Raw genomic sequence first — 13,705 nt, forward strand, 5'->3', positions numbered from 1 at the left:
TTTTAAAATGATTTAAAATAAAAATCATATATAATCTTACCACTCAAGTATAATTACAATGAACATTTTGCTGTAAATTCTTTCTAGAATTTTCCCATTTTTCTATACATATATATATTTTTTTAATTTGAACTTCCTTTTACTGTTTTTTACTTTTTTCCCTTAGCAGTATATGATGACTATTACTTGATGTTGTCAAATACTGTTCTACATAAAATACTGATTTCTATGGCTACATAGTATTTTTAAGTTTTTTTTTATTGTATAATCATTATATATACAAAGCAAAGAAAGCATAAAGCAATAGTTTTCAAAGCACTTTCAACAAGTCATTACAGGACAGATTCCAAAGTTTGTCATGGGCTACCATACCACATGCTTATATTTTTTCCTTCTGGATGCTCCAGAATATAGGAGGCTAGAAGGACTAAATATTTTTTTATCATCACAAGTGACTGTTTTTTTTTTTTTTTTTTGTGAAAAATAAGATACATACAAAAAAGCAATAAATGTCAAGGCAGAGCACTACACTTAGTTGTAGAACAGATTTCAGAATTTGGTATGGGTTACAACTCTACAATTTTAGGTTTTTACTTCTAGCTGCTCTAAGATACTGAAGACTAAAAGAAATATTAATTTAATGATTCAACAATCATACTCATTTGTTAAACCCTACCTTCTCTATGTAACTCCCCCATCACCTCTGATTTTTCTATCCCACTCTTTAGAGATATTTGGGCTATTCTAAATTTTTCATGTTGGAAGGGGCTGTTGATAATATGGGGTAGGGAGATAGAACTAGCTGATGTTCTGGAGAGGCTGGGCCCTCTAAGTTTTAGGACTTATCTGATCCAGGAACCCATTTGTAGGTTGCAGGTTTCTGGAAAGTTACCCTAGTGCATGGAACTTTTGCAGAATCTTATATATTGCCCTAGGAGTTCTTTAGGATTGGCTGGAATGGTTTTGGCTGGGGTTTGGCAAGTTATGGTAGGTAACAATGTCTAACTGAAGCTTGCATAAGAGGCTACATAGTATTTTATTGCATGAATATATATAATTTATTTGTTGTCTCTTATATTGTTTATTTTTCTTACTCATTTCTTATGTTAGAGATTATGACCTTTACTACTTTGGCTTTGAGGAATTTGCTGAGGTTTGTTTGTGGCCTAATATATAATAAATTTCTGTAAATATTTGATGAGCCTAGGAGAAGAAATTTCATTCTTTATATTTTGAGTATTATACAGTCTATATATTTTCAGTTGTATTCATTATGTTATGCAGCTCCTGTATTTATATTATTTTTGTTTGTTTACTTGATAGATGAAAGGCCACAAGTTGCAGTTTGAGATCTTCCACTACTATTGTGTTTCTATCAGTGTTTGATGCCATATTAACTGATGCATATATTTCCATGACAGTGAAGGTATATCCTCACTGTGAATTGGACTCTTCATCTATATATCTTATTTAGTGAAGTTTACTTGAATTGCATTTTGTCTTATATTAATATCAGTACTTTTGCTTTAGGTTTCCCTGCATCTGTTTGCTATAGCATTTCTCAGAATTTTACTTTGAGTCTTTGCATATCACATTATGTTGGGGAGGTCAGTGATGAAAACATATGGTTGAATTTTAGTTTTTGACTCAATATAAAGGTCTTTATTAAAAATGGATCATTTTAGGGTGGGCCATGGTGGCTCAGTGGCAGAGTTCTCGCCTGCCATGCCAGAGACCCGGGTTTGGTTCCTGGTTCCTGCCCATGTGAAAAAAAAAAAAAAAAAGGATCATTTAGCTTGTTTATGTAAATTGTTATAACTGAGGCATTTGATCTCTGTCACTTGCTGTGTGGAGTATGTTTTCTTAGACTCTTGGGTTTGGGAGATAGGTTACTAGAAAATAAACTCTGTAAGTATTATTTCATGAAATTTAAGTGTCAAGAATGAAATGGCTCTCTCACAGTTAAACCAAGGATTTCTGAACATTTTATTTTTACTGTCCTGGCCTTTCTTTTGACTCCAGGCCAACACCCATCTTTTCAGGATTTAAAAATGCAATCTTAGGGTTTAGATCCAGATTTTATGTTTCATGTTTTTTTTAAACACTGCATATCTTCTCTCTGAAGATATTCTACTTTAGCATAAAGTCTTAAAACTTATGATTTTTCCCTACCCCATATTAGTGACAGACCTTTCCAACATGAAAAAGATAGAATGGCCATAGCCCAAATACCCCTAAAGAGAGGGACAGAAAGATCAAAGGTGATGGTGGAGTTATACAGAGAAGGTAGGGTTTAACAAATGAGTATGATTGCTGAATCATTAAATTGATATCTCTTTTTGTCTCCAGTATCTTAGAGCATCTAGGAATAAAAATTTAAAATTGTGGAATTGTAACCCATGTCAAACTCTGAAATATGTTCTACAACTAATTGTGGTGATGTACTTTGAAATTTATTCCTTTTTTGTATATATGTTATTTTTGGAAAGAAAAAAGGTCAATTGTAAAAATTTAAAAATTAAAAATTAAATTTAAAAAAAATTTAAAATTAAAAAATTTTTTAAATGTAATAAAAATTTTTATTTAAATAACAAATATTTAAGCCAAAAAAACCTTTAAGATTTAAAATAATTATTTAAACATCTCTTTAATTGCCTTCAATGATAATTGCTCCACATACTTGAATTGATTTTCCTATGGAATAAACTGTGCTAATAAGTTCCAGCTAATGGACTTTAATTCTGCTATTGTGCTTTAGTGTCCCTGCAGTCCTTCTTTATCTCATCCACCTTTTTACAATACCATATTTCATTTTCATCTCAGCCTATTCTCTCTCTTCTGATTTGTAGAGGCCAGGTCTTCTTACACTCCTTTACGGATTCTAGTCTCCTTTTAGGTCTGGCTGGAGTAGCTTGTTTTCATTGTGTATTCTCTTCCTTACTCCCTTAGTTTTTAATATTTTCCTTAGTTCCTATCTGTTTTTCTATTTCGTTATTCTTAAAGAAGGAAGCATTCTGCACACTTGGTGCTTGTCAAATAACAGGTCTTTAGTCTTGTTCTCACTAAATGCTGAATTATTGGTAGCAGATGGATGTGTTTAGGTTTCAGGTCAACATTAAGTTTCTACAATATCTTAACATAGAGTGACTCCACTTCAGTTTTATTTTTCTCTAACAGGTAGAAAAATTGCTACTTTTGGAATATTACGATTTTCTTTGCAATGGGTAAAAATTTCTCAATACTTCATAAGCATTTTAATAAATAGATATATTCTTTCCTGCTTAATTGTGAAGTCCAGTATATGTCCACTGCATTGATTTCCTTATATCCTTAAAATTATTTGTATACTTATTTTTTTACTTGTCTATTGGAGATTGATAGAAGTGCATTAAAGTCTCCTTCCATGATTGTATTTTGCCAATTTTATTTTCCAAATTTTTAAATTTATGCCATTCAAAATAAGAGTAGTCATGGATGTTATGTCTTCTAATGGATTATATCTTTGTCACATTTATTGCACCATTTACTGTTTTCTGCATTAAGTTCCACTTTGTCTAAAATTAATATTGTCTCTTCCTTTTCCCCCTTTCTGTCCCACTTTATTTAAAACAGCATTTTTTTAGAATTTTTTTTTGCCCAGTCCATGTCTCTTTGTCTATTAATAGAAACCCTTAAACCATTCACACTTAATGTGATAACTAAAATGTTTGACCTCACTTCTATCATCTTGTTTTATACTTTCTATTTTTACATTTTCTTGTTACTTTCCTTTTTGTTTTTAGTCTTGGCTGTAATGTTCCAAATCTTCCTCTTAGTTCTGAAATAAAAACATGACACTTCTAGTTCTATATTCATCTACTCTTTTTCTTATTTAAATCGTATTTCTATGTCAACAATGAAACAACATTCAGTATCTTCCACAGTACAAGATGAGAAATTTAGCACCTCAAGAGGGTTTTTTCTTGGGGTAATCTGAGTTTTTAGACCCAGATTCTTATTCGTAATTTCCTTATATTATTTGTCTTCTTTGTTAAAAATTAGTTTTGACCATTACATTGTTTCATAGCCATATTAATAACACAAACATTAACTCTATTTGACTGATTTTTTTGCTCACACATATGTTTTATGCCATACCTTTTCAATTCCCAAATTTTAATGTTTATTAACTTTCCTATTTACCAGAATACTTTGAATAATTTTATTTTTCAGTAAAGGATTTCAGTGCTCTACTTTCTGGATATATTTTAATCTGAGAAAATCTTTCCTTTCTTCCTTTATGTTGCTGAATACAGAATTCTGAGTCATAATCTTACTACCTCAAAATTCTATAGCCACATTTCTATTGCCTTCTGACATTGCTTATTTCTTTCTATGAATGAATTGATTGTATAACATTTTGCTCTTATAATTAATAGCTTTTACCATAATATACTTTTAACATTCCCTGGTACACATAAACCATCCTCAACTGAAGTTAGGAAAAATATTTTTCTACATTTTTATTATAATTTATATTCTATTTCCTCTTCTCCTGAAAAACTCTGTGTATTTATGTTTTAGTATATCCTTCATTTTTTCACTAATCATTTCATTCCTTTATGTGTTTTCCATTAGTGTTGTGATAATGTAAACACATCATCAGTTTTCTGCATCATTCCAACGTTCATGCATCCATTGCATGATATTTAATTCTGCAAAATACTGTTTATTTGAAAGCAGGCAAAGTTTCCTGATTTCAGATTGTTCCTTTTTGATAGTTTCTGCTATAACCTCTTAAATCTTTATAAATACAACTTAAATATTTTAATTTTTCTCTTTTTTGACCAGTATTTTATAGGGGTACATTAGTTTTGCATCCTTAGATGTCTTCCTTCTTTTGAACCGTAAACATTGTTTCCATAAGCTTCTATTATGTGTTGACTGAGAGTGAGTCCTTTGGCCCTTTACCATATGTCTGGCATGAGGCATGTCCAAGGAGGCACTGATTTGATTGAGCTGTGTTTCTCATCACCCGGCTTTACCCCTATAGCTCCTGCCACCTTAGACTTGGAGATGCTAGTGGAATTCTTCTCAAAGTCCTCTGTTTAATCCCCAGGCCAACTTTTCCTTCCCTTCTGGTGACTTATGGATAGGTTGGCCTCTCCCTGAAATCACTCTTGCTCCCATTCTTTATTATGCAAAGCTGTCAAAGTTTCTGGCATGTGGATGACGTTGGTATCCTTTCCTGGTTCTAAGCATTATGGTAAATGTCCCCAGATATTTGGTTATTCCAGTAAAAATTAGGGGGAGGGGGTATGAGTTCAATGTATATGCTTCATTCCCATTTCTAAGGCAGGACTTCTCAAAGGTGAGGAATAGTTGCATCAAAATCATCCTAGGTGTTGGTTAAAAAGACGCTGATTCTTGGATCCCATCTTACACCTCTGAATCAGAATCTCTGAGGCTAGAGCCTGAGAATCACGTTTGTTTTTTAAAAAACAGGTCTCCAGGCAATTCTAACACAAACAAAATATGGGAACTATTGGGTTAAGTGGTGACTTGTGAGAACTTAGAAGAGAAAGCAATGATCTCATGGAACAACCAAGGTTCACTAAGAAGAAATCACAGCGGGTGATTCTTACCTCTTTTTGACAGGTACATTTTAACTCAGAGAAATGTGGTAGACAGTGGAACTAAGCACCTGGTATCTGAAAAAGTTTCCCTGAGCCTTGCAGGCATGAAGGAAAAATACTTGTTGAATGCAAAGACAGGGGTGCTGCACACGCTAGGCCATTGCTGGAGCACAGTGTCCAGTTTACATTGTCACATTTTAAAATGGATTTTACAGACAACAATGTCTCCTATAATGCATTCACAGGAGATTTGTCAGAACAGTTAAGTAATTTGAAACCTTGCAATTTGAGGAATCACTGAAGGAATTTATAACAGTTCTTGTTTAGCAATGATTCTTAAACCTGTTGAATGTCAGGTGATACCTGGGGACCTTTATAAAAAATACTTGGGTCCAATCTCCAATCTCAGACCAATTAAATTAGCATCTCTGGGTATGGGACCCACAGTTGGTATTTTTTCCAAAGCTTCTCAGGTGATCTCCATGTTTAACCAGTTATGAGAACTACTGGCCTAAAGAGAAGGACCATCTTACAAATTTGTGAAGCCCTAATGTGAAAGAAGAAAACAAGCGTTTCTGTAAAAACCTATGTACTGTGCCTGACCACTCATTGGGCAGTGGACAATGGACTAGCTGAGTCAGCAAATGGCTCTGGCACAGCTCTTCTGTCATACCCAGACCCTCAAGGTTGTGAGTCTTTGCGAGGATAAAGTTTCTTTATCAAAGAAGCATCAATTTCATTGACATGGATCTTTCTGATACTGGAAATACATCTATCAAGATAAATGAAACCTGACTCTTTCATGATCACTTCAACTTTTGTGGTTTCGCCTACCACTTACACTGGTGACTCCCTAATCTGGGACTCTATCCACATAAATCATCTATCCAACCATATCTCCATCTAAATTTCTCACTGACACCTCAAATATAACATGCCCTGAACTGAACTCATCATCTAACCTAGTCCTGCTCCTGTTCCCTGATTCCCTTAGTTGATGGAACCACTATCTTCCAGGTAAACAACCAACCTTGGTTTTTCTGTCCCCCTCAGTCCCTTCCCACCCTCTCAATTACAAGTTCTTTCCAGATTCTGTCCCTCCCTCCATCTGTACGACCATGTGTTCAGGATCTCATATTACTTGAACTCCCACAAAGGCCTTCCAGTGGACAGCCCTGCTTTCTATCTTCCCTTCCATCTGCTAAATTGCAGCCAGAAGGATTTCCCTCACAATAAAATCTGACCACGTCAGTCTCCACTTAAAATTTCTCAGTGCACACCCCCCCCAACACACAATTACAAGAAAAAATATGCACTCTTTAACAGAAAAGAGGCTCTAAGATCTGCCTCCTGCCACATTTGTCATCACTTCTAACTTAGATTTCTTGCTCCAACAACACTGAACTGCAGACAAACTGTTTCTTTGCTCGCACTGTTCCCTCTACCCAGACTCTATTATCCACACTCACCTCTCCACTTAACTTCTGTTCATCCTTAAAATTTCAGCTCAATCTCATCCCATTCCAGGGAGTATCCTAACGTCCCTGGTCCAGTCCCTTCTGGGCTGGTTAGGTGACTCTTTTCCAACTTTCATCTAAGGATTGTGCTGCATAATATCTGTTTCAGGTTTTGCTCTACTCGGCTCCTGGAAACCCAGTTGGTCTTATTTCCAGAAACAGGTACCATGCCCAGTACAGAATAGGTGCTCACTAAGTATATGCAGAATTAATGTTGATTAAATGATTAAATGAGCTTCCTTAGGAATGTATCTGCCATCACCTGCATGATTTAGAGATTAACGGCAGCGTGGGCATTTGAGCAAGATGGGAATTTCCCCAGCCATAGGAACACATGGCTACTGATTTCCTAATAGTTGGGAAAGACCACTTTGTGATTAACCAAAGCCTACTGGACATCCTGGCATGAGAAAAGGGAGAAGGCTGACTTGCAAAAGTGGGTGTCCTGGGCTGAGGTTCTGGGATCGTACACATCCTTGGTGATGAGCCACTGGGATGTGGGGTGTGGGGACTGCATGAAGAGCACCCACTTTATATGTCTCTCAGGGCCTCTCGAAGGGATTCCTTGGCCTCTAGGAGATTGAGAGATCTTCCTGCAGCTCAGTTACTTTAACTGAAAGGCAGGGCACCACAGTAGGAAGTACTGTGGGCTGCTCTCCCAGAGCAGAATGGTAGAGAAATGCAGCAGGGAATGAAGACATTGGGTCAAAACATTTCAGTCATTTCATTATCTTAGGGTCAAACCTGACTTCTGGCTACTTGAAACTTTCACATCAAATTAGCCACCAGGATAGTACAAAAAATCAGTTCCTGTGTAGATATCACTAGTGCAGACCATGCAGAAAAGTACAGTTATTTTTACTATGACATTTGCTACCACCATTCTCCTCTCTTTTCCTCCTCAATCCTTCTCTGGGCCAAGCATCATACTGGATACAGGGGATAGAGTGGAGAACATGACGGTCACGACATACTCCCCGCCAGCATCAAGCTCACTCTAGATCAGAAGCACTGTCCGACTTTCTGCAGTGATGAAAATGTTCTGTATTTTCACTCTCACTGGGTTAGCCAGAAGCCATAGGTGGCAATTCAGTGCCTGAGAGGTAAGTCTCACTAGTGTGACTGAAAAAAATGAATTTTTAGTTTACTTTTAATGAATTAAACCAAAAGGAAAATAGCCACATGTGGCTAGTGGCTACTGCATAAGCCAGCACAACTCTAGACACCTTTCAGACACATTTCTGAGACTTACCAGCCTGGGCAGAATAAAGATGCATCATAACAGAAATGTACAAAAAGGGAGAGGATATGGAACAGGGTGGGGTAGGTTCTACGGTGGATAGAGAACTTATTTTTGAATCCCACTTTGTGACTGCCATTAGAAAAGGGGGAAGTGGTAGGGTTAGGAATGTAGCATTGTAGGTAAAGAGTAAAAGGAGAAGGGAAAATAAAATAAGTTAAAAAAAAAAAAAAGAAATGTGCATAAAGCCTTCAGTCTAGTACCAGGAAAATTCTCTAATTTGTTCATTCATCACATTGAATTGAGCATCTGTTCTGCATTGATACTATCTTAGGTGCTAGGGATCCAGAAAATAATCAGGCAAGTCTCTGCCCTCAGGTAACCCACAGGTTAGTGGAGGATATGTAGATAAGCCAAGTCACCATAGCAAAGTAAGTGTGTGCACAGGTGCTGTGGGTGCAGCCAAGAGATCTCTAACCCAGGTGAACAGTGGGGAGGCATTTTAAGAAGGACATTTTAAGACCTGAGCTGACTCTTGAGTACATAGCTCTCATAATGGGGACTCAATTGTCATTTATTCCTTTTCCAACAACAGATTATATTCTAGGGTTATTAAACCCAGTGGTGGTAGCAGAGATGGCGAGGAGGGGGACACAGTCCCAGGGACAAGTCATAGCTAGGTCCAATTTGTTTCCTTCTAAAATTGCCCCTTGGTGTCTCTTTTAATTGCCTAATTCAATTTTTCTTCTGCTGCTACATTCTCTTCCACTTGAAGACATTTGTTTTTGATGATATGTAAGACCTTATTGTTTCATTAGTAGTCATTTACTTTGAGAGAGTTTTTTTTTGGGGGGGGCTGGGATGGGGAGAGATGAACTCCATTACAAGGTGATACCTACTCACACTATGATTTAATTGTGGAGTTCTGATGCTTAGTGCAAGCATGCAACTCGGTGAATATGCCAGCATGTGAAGAAGCTGTTAGTGATGGGATGGGTTTGCTGAATCTGGCTGGTCCGGACAGTGATGCACATTATAAGAGCGTTGTTATAATTACTTCTGTGAAGAAATGGGATGTTACACACATTTATACATTTATACAATGGTTTGAATTATTCAAAGTTAATATGTGGCAATGTCTACGCGGAGACTTCTCTAGCTGATACTCACATAAAATAGGTATAGCTTTATATTGTGTAGCTTCCATTGTCACACGTATGTGTATAAGCAGGATGATTTGTGTGCTTCCTTCTCCCTTGAGCCACGAGGCCTATTTGTGTGAGGTCATGGTCTATTTAAGCCCCTAAGGACCACTTGGTTTGATTTATGGCAGAGATGTCACTGATGGATGGAAGTGTAAATTGGTGCAGCCCCTTAGATACGTGGCTTGTCATATGTATCAGGAGCCTTAAAACATCCATTCCCTTTGGCACAGTGATTCTACTTCCAGAAATCTACCCAAAGGAAGTAATTGGAAAGAAGTGTGCTCTTACTGAAGAGTTATTTCTAGTTGCTAAAGACCGGAAACAATTTAAATGACTAATGGTATAATAATATACAGCCTTGAAAATGATGTTCTCAACAGACTTTACTACAACACTAATCAAGAAAAAAGGAGAGAAGTTACTATGGGGTTAAGCAACTACACTTTGGTTCATACAGCCTGGGTTTGAATCCTGTTCTGCCACTTATTAGCTGTTTGACTTGTCCAAGTCACCTCAACTTTCTGTGGTACCAAAGAAAAACAGGGCTTATAATAATATCTGCTTTAGAGATAACTATGAGGATTAAAATGAGATATTGAATATAAGATGCTCAATAGTGCAAGGCACATTTATTGGGTACCTAATATATGTTACTGTCAAGGCACAAAAATATAAGGAAAGGAAAATACCATTATATTTACAGTAGGATCTGGCTGGTAGAATCATGGGTGATTTGTTTGATTCTCTGCACACTTTCAAACTTCCCAAATTTTCTGCAAAGAACCTGAATTGCTTTCATACTAAAAAAGTATATCATAATGATGTAATACAATAAGATATTTTAAAACAAGTTTTACCACAACAAAACAGTAGTTCCTTTCCCTCTTTCCACCCCCCTTTTAGAGAAGGTGCTGTAGGCCAGTCTTACAGCAGATTCCTTCGACCAGTGATCAGTAGGAGAGGGAAGGGCTGGTGCTTTCTGGGTTCCTCCCCTGGCAGAGCCCCACATGAGCACAGTCCAGACCTCTAGGAGTGTCAGATTGGTAAACTCTGGGGCCACCTGTTGAAAGTGCTGGACTGGGAGTTGGGGACAGGGTGGAGGCCTGGAACAGATGGCCTCAGTAGTTTTTAACATCTTTGAGAGTTTAGATTCCAAGATGCTTTGGTACTTATTTTCTCCCCGTCTTTGTTTATCTGAATCAAACACTGACATAAAATTGTAAAGTGGAAGAGACTCATCCAAGCTCTCCCCACCCCAGACACCTACCACCAAAATACCTGTAATACACATATGGCAGTTGGACATAATGCTAAGGGTAGCTAGCTTCAGGAGGAGTGGGGAGGAGGGCGCATAGCAGGGAATTAGCTTAGTTGCTGTTGCTTTATTTAATGGGAGTAATTTGAAATCAGGGCAAACTTTCTGGCAAATACGATAATTTTTAACAGACCAAAGGATTAGGCACCTTTCCTCCTAGGATTCACTGGGCATAACAGTGTATATGTAGGTGTACGTACGTGACCTCGACATCTGTCCCCTATGACCTATGTCCTTCGTTGATAACAGGGCGCCCTTTGCTCCGGCAAATGGCTCTGCAGGCTTCATTTTACAGACAGAGAATCCCAGGTATGCGAAATGAAGCCGTTTCCCTATACGAACCGAAGGAGCAGTTTTCCAGCCCTGTGCCCTGACCATGCTCCCTCCCCATGGTCCACACCTCCAGACCCAAGGTACTCCCATCAAGCCCTCGGAAATGAAGCCCTCAATCCTCCCAGGCCCTCCTCCCCACCGCGAGGTCATCGTATGCTAATAAGGCGGGGGGGGAGCCCGCTGCGCTGTGTCTGCCAGAGCGAGAGCGCCAGCGAGTTCGCAGCGCTCTCGCGCGCCACTGCGACGCAGCGACAAATCTCAGACCGGTGCCGCAGACCCTCCCGCAGCTGGGGGAGGCCGGGGCGGCGGGGGCGGGGGAGGTTGCCGGGCACTCGGTTCACATCTGGGAGATGTCTCCTCGTCCCGGTCGCTATAGCTCGTCTCTACCTCGTGATTGGGGTGGAAGTGGGGGTGGGGCGGGGACAGCGGCGTAGATCAAAATCACCTGTGAAGCTTTTTCGAACTCCACAGCCTCCTTCCTAAATTCCAGTCCACTCGTCTGGAGGGAGCGAATCGCAGAATATGCGGGGTGAAGTGGGCAGATGGAGTTCGGGAAAGCCCCACAGGTGATTCTGGACGCGCGTCCCTCACGATACAAACGCACACACACAGACACACTTCTTGTGACTCCGAGACTACACAGGCCAGTCTTAGATTCTCTCCCTGACTGACCTTTTCTTCCTTTTAAAAAATATTTGCCAAGGTATCCGTGTTTTCGTCAGCTTTCCTTTAAAGCCCCCAAGTCCAGAAGCGTTGGGGAGCTTCCCCAAACCCGACACCCCGCGGGACGGTCGGCAGATGTGAGTCAGTGCGTCCCCAACTCACTGCCGCCCTACAGCGAACTGGATACCAAGAAGCGAAGGTAAGTCCAGGAGGGGAGAAATGGGACCAGTTGCTTCGGCAAACTGCCCGGAGCAGGGCCGCTTCCCACCGCACACCTTTGAGATTTGGGACGGCCTCCCAGTCGCAGAGGGAACCCGCTCCCCAGCTGTGACCCTCCCCGTGTTCGCGCCCCTCCGGGGAGGGGTGGGGGTGGCCCCATCCTGCGGGGGCTTTGCCGCAGGTGACACCGTCAGGGTGGGCGCAGTGGCCAGGGAAACAGCCCCTTCCTCGGCCACGCGGCCGGTGCTCGCTCTGCCCTGCCTTTTCTAAGTTGCTGCAGCCCGCGCCCCCGAAGCCGGAGACCCAGTCCGCCGCGCGGGCCGCGGTCTTACCTGGGGTGCAACACTTGGTTGCCTGCTTGCCGGGAGCTCTCCTTCCTCGGGGCTTATTCCCTTACTTGGGAGGAAAGAGGAACCGAGAGACTAGAAAGGGGACCGAAGCTGGCGTCTGGACGTCTTCCCGCCCGCGCAGCGCGCTCGGGGAGGGGGATGTCAGTCCTGGTGGGCGCCGCGGAGCTCGGGCGGCTGGGCTGGGGATTGGCAGCGTCGGGGTCCTTCGCTGGCCCGGGGGATCCGGAGCTCGAAAGGGGCCTGTCTCGGCTGCCCGCTCCTACGGCACTGCGGCTCAGCAACCTGCAGCTCGCAGCCTGGCAAGTCCAGCTGCCACTCTCACGGCGGAGCCCTGCCCCCGGGCTCAGAGTCCGCCCTCGCCACATACCCGCGCGCGCGCTTATCCACGCGCGCACATACATACACATGCACGCGCACATACACGCACACACATGGATGCGGATTCTCTCGGTGGGAACCCATGCCCCTTTGGTGCAACTTGGGTGCGAGCTGCTTTAGGGCTCTTCTCACTGATAGGCCTTCGAATTAGGAGGAGGAGGAGTAGGGAGTTTGGGCTGGGCGGGTGAGGGAAGGGTGCTGTGGTGGTGGGCTCCTCAGAGCCGCGGAGGCCACTGACCCTGGGGACAGTCCTCCTGAGATCAACTGTTTCACAGATTAAATACCCTCCGGGCGTTTCTGCGTATCAACGAGGGCCTCTGCTGCCTTAATATCCCAACCAAGTGAGAGGAAAAAATAAAAAAGCAACAAGTTCTCTCCGTTTCCCAGGAACGCAATGTCTCTAGCCTACAAATCACTACCCCTCTCCGGGAGCACATTTCTGACGTTCCTGGGCCGGGTAGAAGGGGATTGGTTTGACCCCAAAAGATTTTCCTCTCTGAAAATATAATGGGGACGACCTCTGGGTCAGGTCTCAGGACTGAGAGTGTTTAATGCCCATTTTCTATGCTTTTAGGTCAGCATAGACTGTTCTGCAGAGCAAATAGACCAACTCTTTTAAAAGAAATGCAGAAAAGCACACACAAAAAGGGCTGGGTTAGAGGGAGGAAGGACAGCAGGGGAGCGGTGGTGGGGGGGGGGAGGGATAGCACTAGCCCAGGCCCTGTGCCTTGTTCTTCACTTTCCATGACGTGCATGACCACATGGAGGATGGTGGTGTGGCATGTCACGCCAGCAGGGTGACTTCTGCCCATTTAATGTCATATTTAGAGTCATCCGGAGTGTGGACTCTCATCTGTCAAGTATGTGGAG

General features: G+C 41.2%; 1 protein-coding gene across 3 annotated transcripts in view; it reads right to left on the reverse strand.

Annotated features, from left to right (window-relative positions):
* DGKG (diacylglycerol kinase gamma) overlaps window positions 1-12,707 on the reverse strand; it is a 206,791-nt gene extending 194,084 nt beyond the window's left edge. For all 3 annotated transcript variants that reach the window (XM_077117823.1, XM_077117820.1, XM_077117821.1), the window contains exon 1: window positions 12,440-12,707. The gene's annotated coding sequence lies outside the window, so the exon portion shown is untranslated. The remainder of the gene's footprint in view (window positions 1-12,439) is intronic.
* Between the last annotated feature and the right edge of the window lie 998 nt (window positions 12,708-13,705).

The sequence above is a fragment of the Tamandua tetradactyla genome, chromosome 10 (assembly GCF_023851605.1).
Source record: "Tamandua tetradactyla isolate mTamTet1 chromosome 10, mTamTet1.pri, whole genome shotgun sequence".
Taxonomy (NCBI): domain Eukaryota; kingdom Metazoa; phylum Chordata; class Mammalia; order Pilosa; family Myrmecophagidae; genus Tamandua; species Tamandua tetradactyla.